The sequence below is a fragment of the Cyanistes caeruleus genome, chromosome 3 (genome assembly GCF_971803275.1).
Source record: "Cyanistes caeruleus chromosome 3, bCyaCae1.hap1.1, whole genome shotgun sequence".
Classification (NCBI taxonomy): domain Eukaryota; kingdom Metazoa; phylum Chordata; class Aves; order Passeriformes; family Paridae; genus Cyanistes; species Cyanistes caeruleus.
Window position 1 is genome coordinate 19,757,812 of NC_141703.1, and position 12,720 is coordinate 19,770,531.

Consider the following 12,720-nt stretch of genomic DNA (forward strand, 5'->3'; position numbering starts at 1 on the left):
CCAATTCTTTGAATCTTTACTATGCAAAGCACTAATAGCAATGGGTTCTTTGGGGGGAAAGTTTTTTGGTGGGTTTTGTTTGGGGGGGAGGGCTTGAAATTATTCCTCAGCAAATCCAAATCTTAAAATTGACAGTGGATCTCACTGTAATGTCATTGTTTATGACAATAAAGGGCTAAAGTATAAAAAGGCTTTCAAAGGAGTAATCAATGGAAGACAGGCACATGGATGGCTGTTCCACTGCATCAGAGTGGGTATTCCTGGGAGAGGATCAGTCAGTAATAGGTTTGTTCTTCAGTTTTCTTTTATCTCACCCATCTTCCATGGGACATAGCCTTTCCATGGCAACTGTGAAGAGAACATTTCCATAATCCAGTGTGACTGCTCCTTAAGAAATGATACATCTGTATTAAAATTCTCAGGTTCACGGAGATTAAAATTAATGGCTGAAATATGTATTATTCTCAACTGGTGTTCTGTGATATGTTAATGCCAGTCCTGCATGAACTTTAGCTTTTGAAACATATTGCCTGTGTGATGACCTGTTCATTAACAGAAACTTGAAGTATAACACCCTTACCAGCTAGAGGACTTTGTCATACCTTTTAGGCTGAAAAATGTCATGCTCAAGACCTGCATGAGGTTTCATAAAAATTCTTCCCCAAAGATATTGCTACTGCTTAATAGCCATTGGGTTTGGGCTTTTTTCCTTGAGTCACTATTGGGACCTTTGTTCTTTGGTCTGCCTGTTAGACTTTTTTATTTTATCTTTTTCCTTTTCTCTTGCTTGAGTACAAAAGCACTGTTTCTTATCATGCTTTTAGCTGTAATTTACATTGTATTTTATGATAGGTTTCAGTAGCAGGAGATTCTTGTGAAGAACATAAAGAAATACAATAGAGTTTCCTTTCTTCATCTATTTGTCAGCATTACTTTTGGGGCAAACTCCATGCCAGGGACTATAGCGATAGCGGTACTGAGACCTGCAGGTGCTTTGGAGAGCCTATAGCTTGAGCAACAGGCTCTTCTTTCAGGGTGATGGGAAAGAGTACTTCCATGAGTCCTTAATCTGAAATTTGACAATGAGTGTGTTTATTTTTGTCTAGATGCAGGTGCACCACCCTGAAGAAGACACTAACAAGAAAATAACAAGTAGAGTATTACACAAGAGTAAAGTTGACAGATAATTAGAGACTTAATAATAAATAGGAAAAAAATGATGGCTGTGTTGTCCAGGACTTGGTGCTTATTTAATTTCTTGCAGATCATGAGTACTTAGAGGGAGAGTGATTGATGGGATTAATTAGAGATATATGTTTAACAAGTGTTCCTGGCTCTTGTGGCTCATTAATTAAAACTTGAACCTTGCAAGAATGCTCTTTGCAATCCATATTGGTTTATGAATTCAAACCACTTTGGTTTTGAATGGAGGAGAAAGCAGATGAACAGGTAAGTAGTGAAACAAAAATAATACGTAAATAATGGGTTAGAGTGATTTATATTTCATTGGAGATTCAAAAAAACCTGAATCAACCCATAAATCAAGAATAATTGGCAAGGCCTGCCTTTTTGGAGATGTTTTCTTTAGCAGTCTCCGGTGGTTTGTGTTTAAATTTATCTTATGTGACATTACAAGAATTAGTCTTTGAACTTACTGTAGATTTAGTATATAATTTTTATGTTTTAAACAATTTGTTTTCCATTGGGAAAATTGAATCTTTTTCTTTTACGCACTTGTATTTGTAAATAGTTGTATCTCTTCACTTGATAAACTATTAGAAAAATAACAAAAGGGTGTATATGTTTCTCTGCACATTGAGTGTCTCTTTACTGAAGCTTTTGGAAATCTAAAAGGCAATTAATTCACTTAACAGGCCCTGTGCTTGTAAGTAAGAATTTGAGTTCCCTGATGCTTTGCTTTGTTTTTCATAAGTTAGTGTTCTTTATTAAAAGGCAGAGCTTTCTTTTACTAATATTTTTCAAGGCTATTCATTTTAATTTCCTAATGATCCTCATTTCTTTTAAAATACACTGGTACAATTAATATATGAATATCACTGGAAGACAATAGACAATACCCTCAGGACCAAAGATTATTTCATTAGCATAAACTTGTTTGGTTCTAATCGTATAAGTATTTGTCTATATAGTTAACTTTATTTAGCATTCCCAAGAAATTCTTGTATCTGATGCTATCTCTGTGTCTGCAGAGCAACTGCCACTACTGTTTTCAGTAAGAAGATGCCCCCAAAAGAAAGCTGTTGAACTAGTTTAGTTTTTGAACTAGGCTTTAGTTGGCAACAGCTGAAGTTTCAGCAAAACTGGGAGCTGAGTGTGAGGTTAAAATACTCTTATAATTACGGAAACTGTAGATTTGTACTACTACTCATGAATATCACATAGTCTTCCCATAATACTAAGGGCTATATTTCAATGCTTAAGAAAACAAATTTAAATTTCTTCTCTAATGCAGTTCCTTCTGGCCATGGTACAAAAAACACGAACGTATTCAGGCAGTGTTTTTTAAGTTGGTTAAAGTGAAATCTTTATTCCAGTTTTTAGAATTGGGTCACATGGAGGTAAATCATAATCAGACATCCTCTTTGTAAAGCATCTCCACCAAAGATACTAATCTAGCTGTTATGCTAAAAAGCCCATAATTTTTTAAATATAAAACAGAGGAGGATTTAGATGCAGGCAAGAGCCTCAAAATTAAGACTGATCTTTAAACCTTCCAAAGTTTTGAGGCTCTCTAGATTGTTGTTGTGGGATTTCTGTTTCATCAGGGTTGAGCTTCTCTGGGATACTTTCTCAAAGGGGAGTTTCTTTTATCTCAGTTCTGTTTCAGGAAGGATACTCTAACAGGCTTGCTAGTTTCTTGTTTCTTGTGTTTATTAATATATAATAAAAGACTTGGCAAGTCTTCTCCAGATTTTTTGCACAAGTTCACTTACCACAGCTTTGGCTGAAGTTGGCTTTAGAATGGCCCCAAACTACGCAGTCTATCTACACACATTTTTAGCTTTTCTATTTAACTTTAACAGTTTTCATGGTGTTTTTCTGGATGTCAGAGCTTGGTATCAGAGATAAGGACACAGTGCCTCATACTCTAACATAGATTTTAGATCCCAATATCCTCTCCACTATTTAGGATTAATTGCCTTTTCAAATACTTTAGAAGAGACTTAGGCTTCAGGAAATGTGTTTAAAAACTTCAGGTTACAGTAAATGTCAGCTCAAGTTTGTTTTAGCATCATACTGTTAAAAAGCAGTTACCAACAAAGCAAAAGAAAACAATTTTCTTTTCAATACAAAACCTTTTCTATGTGATGAGATTGAAAGGGTGAGCAATCCTTTTGGGTATGCTGCAGGAGAAAGCTTAAAAAGGATCAAGTTCCTGTGCTTTTGACTGGGTTCATTTTATTTTGTCCCCCCCTGTTTTTAAACAGGTCCTTGCACACTGATATTCTTCAAACCTTATTTTGATAGTCAGGTTCGACTGATGTTTTCATATTCCTGCTCTGATCATTCCCTCAATATCCTTCAGGGCATCAGATTAGAATTCAGTGCTGTGTTGTTAATCTAACAATTTAGAACAGAGCAATTAATCTTCTTTCTCTGTCCAAAACTCAAAATGCGGCACTGAGCAAAAGGCTTCATTGACCACAAGGAATTGTTAAAGGCAAGTTCTGTGTAGCAGTGGGAGTAGCTTTTCTTTTTCCCTGTCTTTGCCTCACCTACCTTCAATTTACAAGCAGCTGCTGTATATTCTAAGCAAGGGGATTTTTTTGTTTGTGGTTTACTTTGAAGTTTATAAAGATAGGTTTTTGTTTAAATTGGGGAAATATGATATTTGATAAAGCAATTTATAGTCTATTCAAATATGAATCAAGTACTACACATTTCTCCTTCAGGAAGGCATAAAGTATTTTATAATCACATGCTGCTGTTGAAATTAGAGTTTTGCCTTTCTCCAAAGAGCCTTAATAGGGGTCATTTATAGTATGGCTTACTGGGTCAAATCCAAATGATATTTAAATACAAATGAGGCATTAAGGGGGAAATGGCATACCTGCATACAATGACCCATCAATGTCTTAAGAGTTCCATCAATGAGACCAGAGGAGGTTTATAGCTCAAAGAGAAATTAGTATTAAACTACTATTTGAGGGAAAAATAGCACTTAGCATCCATATGAAACAATTTCATACTAAGAAATTGCTCAAATTATATCACATGAATCATTCTTGGTGACATGGTATTTCTTAATTTTTCCAAAAAGCCAGACTGCCTTTTTGTTCCTTGTATGTCCTTAGTGTTCAAAGAGAATTGTAAGGTGCAGATGCTGGCTTAAAGGGAGGAGCATCTGTATTCTCTCCACTTCTTTCACTTGGGGTGAGCAGAGGGATGTGGCTAGTTAGAGCTGCATGGAAGATATTTGCCTGGAGCAGGAAAACCCTACATCCCAGACATGCTGTTAAGAACAGCAGTGAGGTTGCTCTTACTCTGGCCCTGTTCAGAAAAATGTGAGTTGCTAATGTCATTTGGATCAGCCCCTCTGTGCTGACTGACCATATGGCAAGAGAAGAAAGACTGGCGAGATGCTATTTTTAACCAATCCACTGTTGTTGGTTTTCTTCATCATAGAATCCTATGATTAGCTGTATAGAACAAGTAATTTATGTGATTGTGCTTGCCTGTGTAAAAGTTACAAACTGCAGACATATTTGCATAGCATATTTGTTCAATTTGTTAATATTTCAGTTTCAGTATGATCCATTATACTGCTCTATGGCATCTGCTTTCTGAAGACAGTGGACTGATTGTTTGGAATAAGTGCCCGGCAGCAACACCAATCAATCTAAAAATGTATGTTCCCTGTCCATCAAAGTAAGATAAAATTGCAGAGATAATGAACAATAAAAGAAAGATCATATTTCTATTCTACACATTGAAGTGGCATAGAGAATTCTCTTTTGAGGGCAGAAGGCAAGGCAGTAAAAATGAGATTTGGAAGCTGCATATTAGTATTTCCAAACTAGAAAGAGAAAAATCTTAGTTTCTATCTTTCTTAAAAACCACATAGACCAATTTTCAAGTCCAGCTCTTCTTATGTCTGACTTACAAGCAACACAATGGAGCCCAGCTAAAAGCTGTGCTGGATGCTTGTGGGCCACTGAATTTCAGGATTAACACTGGATTATGATTTTTGTGCCCCACCTAAGTTACTTCTCCCAATGAGTATTGTCTTTTTCTAGGACTTTGAATATTTTCTGGAAACGGGATTTCTTGTAACCTAGCTGGGCACTTGCTTGTTTCTATTCTACTGTTGATGTGCTTCAGGTGCCAAGGTGCTCTGTTTCTTGGTTGCCAGGAGCATTGTAGCCAGAATAACACAGTAACTGTAGAGCACAGCTGTGTAGAAGGTGAAGTACGATACTCGATGCTCCCCTGAACAGGATCGCGCTGACCAAACTTTTACTGTGAAGAGCTGACAGTGAATTTGGCAGAAACAACATCTGCACAGCAAATAGACAGTGTGGAGATGCTGGCATCAGAAATACATAATTTTAGAACCCACACATGATGAAAAAATAATTTTACAGAGGGTCAATAGATGGATTTTCATTAAGTCTCTGAGCTTTAAGCTATATTATATTTAGACACAGTAACTTATCTCTCTAGTAGTATATTAGTTCAGAGTTTTAGACTGAATTTCTTCACATCCTATTTGAGCTAAGGATATTGCCAGTTGATATCTAGTGAATCTTTTGACATAGTTTAAGAAATCACTGTCACAAGCTACCCGCTTATTTCTGCTGCTGAAACATACTGCAACCGAAAACACCTTAAGCAATCATTTTTTGTAGTTTATACCATGCAAAGAGACACACGAGCTGTGGTTCAGCACTTAATCTACTGATTCTGTGGTGAAGGTGGTAAATTCCAGCAGAAAGGAGCTATTGGTGGCTGAAATAATTTTGTTTCCTTTGTAAAATTCACCAAAGCTCTAGGTGAGTATCAAAAGAACACAAATGCACAGGTGTGTTGGCTCTGAGCACCAGAGATGATATCTTGTTAAACTGTGGTAATTTGATTATATTCAGTCATGTATCTCTATATGAGAATATATGAGAATCCACCTTCATGTCTAAAGACACCTCTATTGAGGTTTTCATGAATTTCAATAGGTGTTGAAGAGGAGGAAGGCTAGAAAACCTCGATTTTGTGGTTCACACTTGAATTCAAAAGTGGAGATTAGTGTAGCAGAGGATATTCATTAGATGACTTCGTAATCTTAAGGTTCACAAATTGTGAAGTGACACAGATACAACTTTGAGGCCATGGGTTTGAGCTCATAATTATTCACTTACATACATGCGTGTATGTGCATACACATGCATAAGCTGAAACATTTGCTGACAAACCATCACATAGAGGTACTCGGCTCTTAATTATGAAATCTCCCTCACATGCAGTATTACCCTCAAACTGAAGTAAAACTCAGTTTTCATTCAGGAATTAAGGCAGATTATTAACAAAATTATCAGAATTGGTATCACTTTATGATTGATTAAGAAGAAGTTTTAAATACAAAAAAACGTTTGTTCGCTGAAACTTCTTCAGCAGTCTGAAACCAGACTGTGGCTGGCTGCCTGCAAGCAAAGGGCATGAAAAGACAGACTAACTATAGAGTCTGTCTATAGACTGCTAAAGAGCAGCAGGACAGCATCTGATAATCATAGAATCAAGAATCATTTAGGCTGGTTGATCACAAATGCATCTGGATGAGTATAAGCCAGCATGGCTGGAGAGACAGTTCAAAGAAACTACATAATGCTGTTTAATGAAACATCAAGGATAGGATATGTGTTGAGGAATATAAAATTCTTCTGTCCAGGACTTGTACTGTGGCTCCTACTGGGCTGCTTATAACTTGACTTGACTGTAAGTTGTCCATGGACATTGAATATCATGGGAAAGGGTTCTAATAATCATAGTCACTCTGCACATCTGAATTGCTTTCTGCATGTTCAGTTTGCTTGCTAGAAGCTGCTGTTCCACACATAAGTAAACAGATCTTGCCAGCAAAAAGCTTTAAAAAACTTAGGGAGAATGTACATTTGTATGAGATCTCTGGTCTGTTGTTTCAAGGAAATTAAATGAATAGGAAATGAAATAATCTCAACAGTTGTTTATTGCTTCAAAAGAACAGGGTAGGCTCTTCCATGGAAGAAAAACCTTAAGACAAGTGTGGGTTTGCAGTCCTATGCTCAGATGTCTGAGGTATGTTTTGTTTCACTTTGTTGTGTTACCATTGTATGAAAGGGGGCATTGCAACATGAAAAACAGAGAACACAAGGAAGCAATTCTTTCCTGCTGTTTCCACTTTGTGTGATTTTTTTAACACCTTTGTTGGAGACCAAATGTCTGGTGTGACTCAGTCAGGATTCCTCCCGGGTACTTTGGTAAAGTATTTGCAGTTTCCTGTTGCAGTTTGCTGCTTACATACAAGTTAAAGTAAAATTTTTTAAAAAATAAAGTGAAGCAACTGCTATCATCTTGTGTTTCACCTGATGAATCTCAGACAGTAGGGTCTCTGCAAGCACCAGCTTGTAGGAAGAGAAGTCTTTCATGCTGGTGCTGTACTCTCTCAAATTGTCCCCACTTCTGGTGAACTCCTGCTAGACTTTTTACATTTTTGAAAAATATTTGGGAAAAACAGTAAAAAAAAAGTGATTATTTGCCACAAGTCTGTCATTCAGAGTTCTGCCATTCTGGAGAACAGCAAATGTGGAGATGTTCCTTTGGAGTGTGGCAGGTTTGGCCTGTCCAAGCCACCCTCCCTTTGCAGGGCTGGGTGCTGCCAACCCACCTTGGCTAATTGCCCCTGGGGCTGAGCTCACCCTCACCCAAGCTGAGAGTCAGCACTGTCCCACCACAGCCCTTGGTGGCTTGCTGGGATGCTCTGCAAGAAGATCCATTTCTCCTGGCCTCACCCCACCAGGGCTGGCCTTGGGAAGGAGAGGAGATGTTTTGCAGTGGGTGCAGCACGCAGGGCTGGCTTTGGGAGCAGGGATCCTGGCGGAGGCGGTTAGGTGGAGCGGGTTTTCCTGCAATTGTAGGGGAGATTTTCCTGTTGTGCTTCAGCCACAACTGTCTTGCAGTTGCAGACGCAGTCATTGCTGCCACAGGATTGCTGGGACAGTGGTGGGGGCTGCTGCCTGTCCCGGCTGGCTGCCGGTGGCTGCTGAGGGTCAGCGTGGTCCCTGTCTGCGCAGCAATGATGCCCACAGAGGATGTTGGGCGGGATCCAGCGGTGGGTATGCGGCTGGGTGGCTTTGTGGGGCTGGAGCAGATGCATTTGTGTACGCTTGCCCTTGCAAGTAATTTAGGAAGAATTTTATAATGTGTTTAGCAGTTGTAGGGAGGAGTTGAGGTTTGCTCTGTTGCTGTGATTAATTATGCTTTTGATGCTGGAAAGTCTGGAAAAAATTGAACATTTTTCATCTTGTGTTTTCAAACAAGGACTTATTGTCTTGTTAGTTGTCATAAAACCAGTTAGAGAGATAAAGGGGCATTGGCATCTGCATAGTGTTAACAACATCCGGAACATTATAATTCTGTTTTTAAAATAACAGATGAAGGCTGAGATACGTGTTTACATCAGAGAATTTTTAAAAATACAACCATTCCCTGAAGCCTGCTTCAGTCCTTGTGCAAAGTCTTTCAAATTCCATTTATTTATCTGTAAATGATGAAGTTACATAACATAAAACAGTGACATGCTTCAAGTGTGATGTCTGAGAGGTGATGCTTTTTCAAAGGATGTCCTTTTGGCACGACTATGCTCAGATTGATGATCTGGTCACTATGGTTATTTTGTGTGCAAATTCTGTATCCACAAAAGTCCACAAAATGCAGCATACATTTAGGAGAATCAGCAGCATGTATAGCTCATAGGTACGAAATCATCGTGTGATTTTCCCAGTAAAATATTTCAAGAGAAAAAGTTGTCTGAGGATAAGATGATATTCAGTGATGTTTGAAAGTAGGTATTTACGAAGCTGCTGGAAGAAAAAGCTGGAAGCTGTGCAGATGCATACCAGTAACTCTCTCAAGTGCTACTCTGGTTATTACAGTAACACTGACCTGCTTGCCAGCTGACAGGAAATGTACAATTTTGTTCTATTTTTTTTTAAGACAAACTGTGAGACTTTTCTTATGTCATTGATGAAGAACATCTAAAGGGACATAATTAAGCTATTGTTTTCTCTTTCTATTCTCTCTTAAAAGCTGCTAAGCTATTTTGTGAGTGCCATCGAGAACCTTTTATTTGAAAGGTCTATTGGTGGTATTGATATAGTAATTCAGAAGCAGAACTATCCAAATCCAGAAAAAACTCTGCTCAGTGGTCCACTGGAAAGAGGTTGTTCTGGGATCATTCTCCTGCAACTCAACTCAGTTTTCTGTGTCTCCTTTTAGATTTTAAACTAGAGAGTAATGGAAATTAAGCATATTTAAAGATATTTATTGGAACCAAATTTGGCTAAGCAAGTGATTGCTGAGCACATAAGAATAAAGAATAGAGATTAGATTCTCTATTTTCTCTTTTTAAAGCTCAAGAACACTGAGATATTTCTTAGTTGATGTAGGCTTAATTTCTTAGATTCTTCAGTTCCTTTCATACCTGGAATAAAACAAAACATATCTAGAAATCACTGATCACTTAATACTAAAGATAATCTCAAATAGTTTAAATCAGATGGCTTTAGAGATGGCTGTTTCTTTCCATTAACTTACAAGGGACCCGTTCAGATGAAAGCCACCACTTGTACTTAGGAACCACTATGCAGCAAGAGAGAAGGACTGCATCCTCATATTTTTTCACTTAGTGATTTCATACCAGGTACTTGCAGATTTCTGTTCTGGTCTACAGAGTGGAAGAATGCTCCTAAAAATTTTTCTGCTAAGGGTGAACAGGAGCCTGGGACCCTAAGCTGTGGTGGCAGATAAATGCCGATGGTGGCCCCAGTGACACCAGTAAGACAGGAAATGTCCCCACTCCTCTCAGAGCAGGACTCAGGGTCTGGCAAGGGCCTCTGTGAAGATTCTCCTTCCTGATGGAGTAGTCCTCCTTCTGATTTCCATTTTATTATTCTCAGGCCCAGGAAGCCTGAGCTGGGCGTTTCTTCCACCAGTGACAGGTTTCTGTCAGAGGTCTAAAGCAGATAACCTTCAGAGCACAGATAAAATTTGTTCCTTATCTTCCACTTTCCCACGGTTCACAGCTAATTTCCCCTTCTAAGGACCTGATTAAAAATACTGATTTTTAAATACACCATTGATCTTAGGGAGTTCAGTGTACTAAGAGTACAGCAGGCATAAATTAGAAGGAGTTCATCAGTGTTAGAGAGTAGGGTTTTTTTTTGCAATAGCCATAATCTCTTTATACTCTTTGCAAATCTGCAGAATAGAACTCTGAGAAAATGTGTTAATTCCTTTAAAAAAAATCTTTTATAGGCTTTTTAAAGGATTGCATTTGAGGACCAGGGAACAGAAAAGTGAGAAGTTAACACTGTGTTTTGTAATGTGATTATAAATATCAGGAGCTTTAGTTCATCATCAAAATTACATCTTGCAGGTAGTTTAAATTCAGAGCTCTATGTGGAGAGTTGAGGTCACACCTTCATACCTGTACCAGTTCCTGGGACATTTATTGCTGTTATTTTAGATGCTCTCTTTGATAAGAAAGCACACCCTGCTATTCTTCCTTGAGAAATTAAAATGTCATTATCTAGGTGAAGACAATGATTGCAAACTTTACTCAGCTCAATGATTCCCCTTACTCAGCTGTGGTGAAGGAAGTCATAGAACAACTTGGTGGGAAGAGAATGCAATCACTTTTTTCTGCCACCCTAAGACTTCCTCTGAAAACTTGCAGTAGATTAATGGCTCCAGAGTTTCCAAGCTGTGCTAATTTATGTGTGTGAGACTCTTTGTGACCAGAAGGACTGTGTTGGAACACATAATTTCTGAGTATTTCTGCTGCTGTATTGTCTGTGTTAAAAATCAGGGTGTTCCATGTCACCTAAGGCATTACACAAGCTGGGGAAATGTGGGAGATTTCCAGCTCTGCCCTGCAACCAAAGCTTTTGAAGACTTTGGGTTTGGGTGGATAAAATTATTTTACCTTCCTTTTGTTGTGGGGTGGCATCTATATCAAGAAAGCTCTTAGCTTGAAATGAGTGATGTATGTAGAAATTTGTCCCCTTTGGTAAGTTTCTGAGGTTGCTCCAGTTGTTGTTTTCCATGCTGCCAGTATCAGGCCAAGATGTGAACTTGATATTTGGTCCTATATATCTATGATATACCCCAGAATAAATACTATTTTCTCAAGTGAAGAGTGCAAATTTAATTGAGAAGGTTTTTGAAGCAGACCTTCAACCATACATTTAATTGGAGATCAGTGCTGATTCACGTGTGCTAAAGATTAAACAATTCATTGTCCTGAAGAATTTTGAGGAAAGAAATATTAAATCTTGTATCTAAAGAATGTAAAGCCACAGGATAAAAACATAAAGACCAAAAAGCATTCCAAGTGTATAGTAGTATAGGTTTATGTGCACCTATGTGTAATTAATGTGTAATATTGTACCTAATATAATACTATAGATAATATTAAATCGGCAATTTATTAATTGCTTTGAGATTTACAGGACAAGATATTTTTCTTCTAGTCTAGTAGTTTTTGAGCCTTAATTATTGTTTTATCTCCCTTGAGAAGGAATATGTGTTGTGCCAAAAACCTTAATTCTGTGAGATGTTCTTGTCTCACTGAATAACATAATAGGATTCATCTTTTTGAAAATACATTCTCCTACTAGCATATGTTTCAACAAGAAAGGGATGTTGTCAAAGATGTACAACATGCAAACAGCATAGCAGGTGTGCATTTCCTGTATTGATATAATTTAAATGCTGCAAACAACTATCTCAGCATTATGGAAACACTGCATGTAACTTCTAGACAAGGCAGATGATCATTCTTCTGTCAATGAAAATGTATGAATAGGATGAACTAGTAATTTTCTTTCATGCTGACCATTTGTTATTGCATATTGAGAGCTGTGGAACAGACACTATCCTTTGAATATTTATTAATCCTCACTGCTTTGATAAAAGCAAGTGGGAAAACAAGTATTTGCTTGCTTCAGGGTATGTGCAGCTTGTTTTCTTTACTGCTATAGAAGTTTCCATTGAACATTTCTAAAAAAATCTGATGTTGGATTATTAGTTCTTTTTGCACTACTCACACAATACATGAATATCTCACTAGCTGTGCTGTTTGAAATTGATAACATCATGAGTACACACAAGCTTCAATATCTGCGCTGCAGAGAGTAGAATCTGTAATGGACTAGGGACCACCTATGCAGGAGTTCATTGGTTTGATTACATTTGAAATGTTGATTGAATGGGCTGTGGAACAATCACATTCACTTGTTGGAAAAAAATGTTATTTCCAGAAAGTTTTGTGTATATTCTAGAAAATGATAGAAAATAGCAAAAAGAATAGTTGGAAAATGGCAACTATTTATAAAATAGTTATTATTTATAAAAAGAATGGCAAATAGAAGTATTTCCTTTTTTTCACTGTTAACAGAATAAATTGAAAGCTGAGGGATTTTTGTATAGCCTGTAGCAGGTTTATCAAAA

At 37.6% G+C, this 12,720-nt stretch overlaps 1 protein-coding gene across 10 annotated transcripts in view; it reads left to right on the plus strand.

The window, feature by feature from the left end:
* The window catches only part of MID1 (midline 1), a 243,958-nt gene that overhangs the window by 123,223 nt on the left and 108,015 nt on the right, over window positions 1-12,720 (plus strand). The window contains exon 1 of one of the 10 annotated variants that reach the window (XM_086880106.1): window positions 8,064-8,320. The exons of the other annotated variants lie outside the window; for them this stretch is intronic. The gene's annotated coding sequence lies outside the window, so the exon portion shown is untranslated. Of the gene's footprint in view, window positions 1-8,063; window positions 8,321-12,720 lie in introns of those variants that run through there. 10 annotated transcript variants of the gene reach the window in all.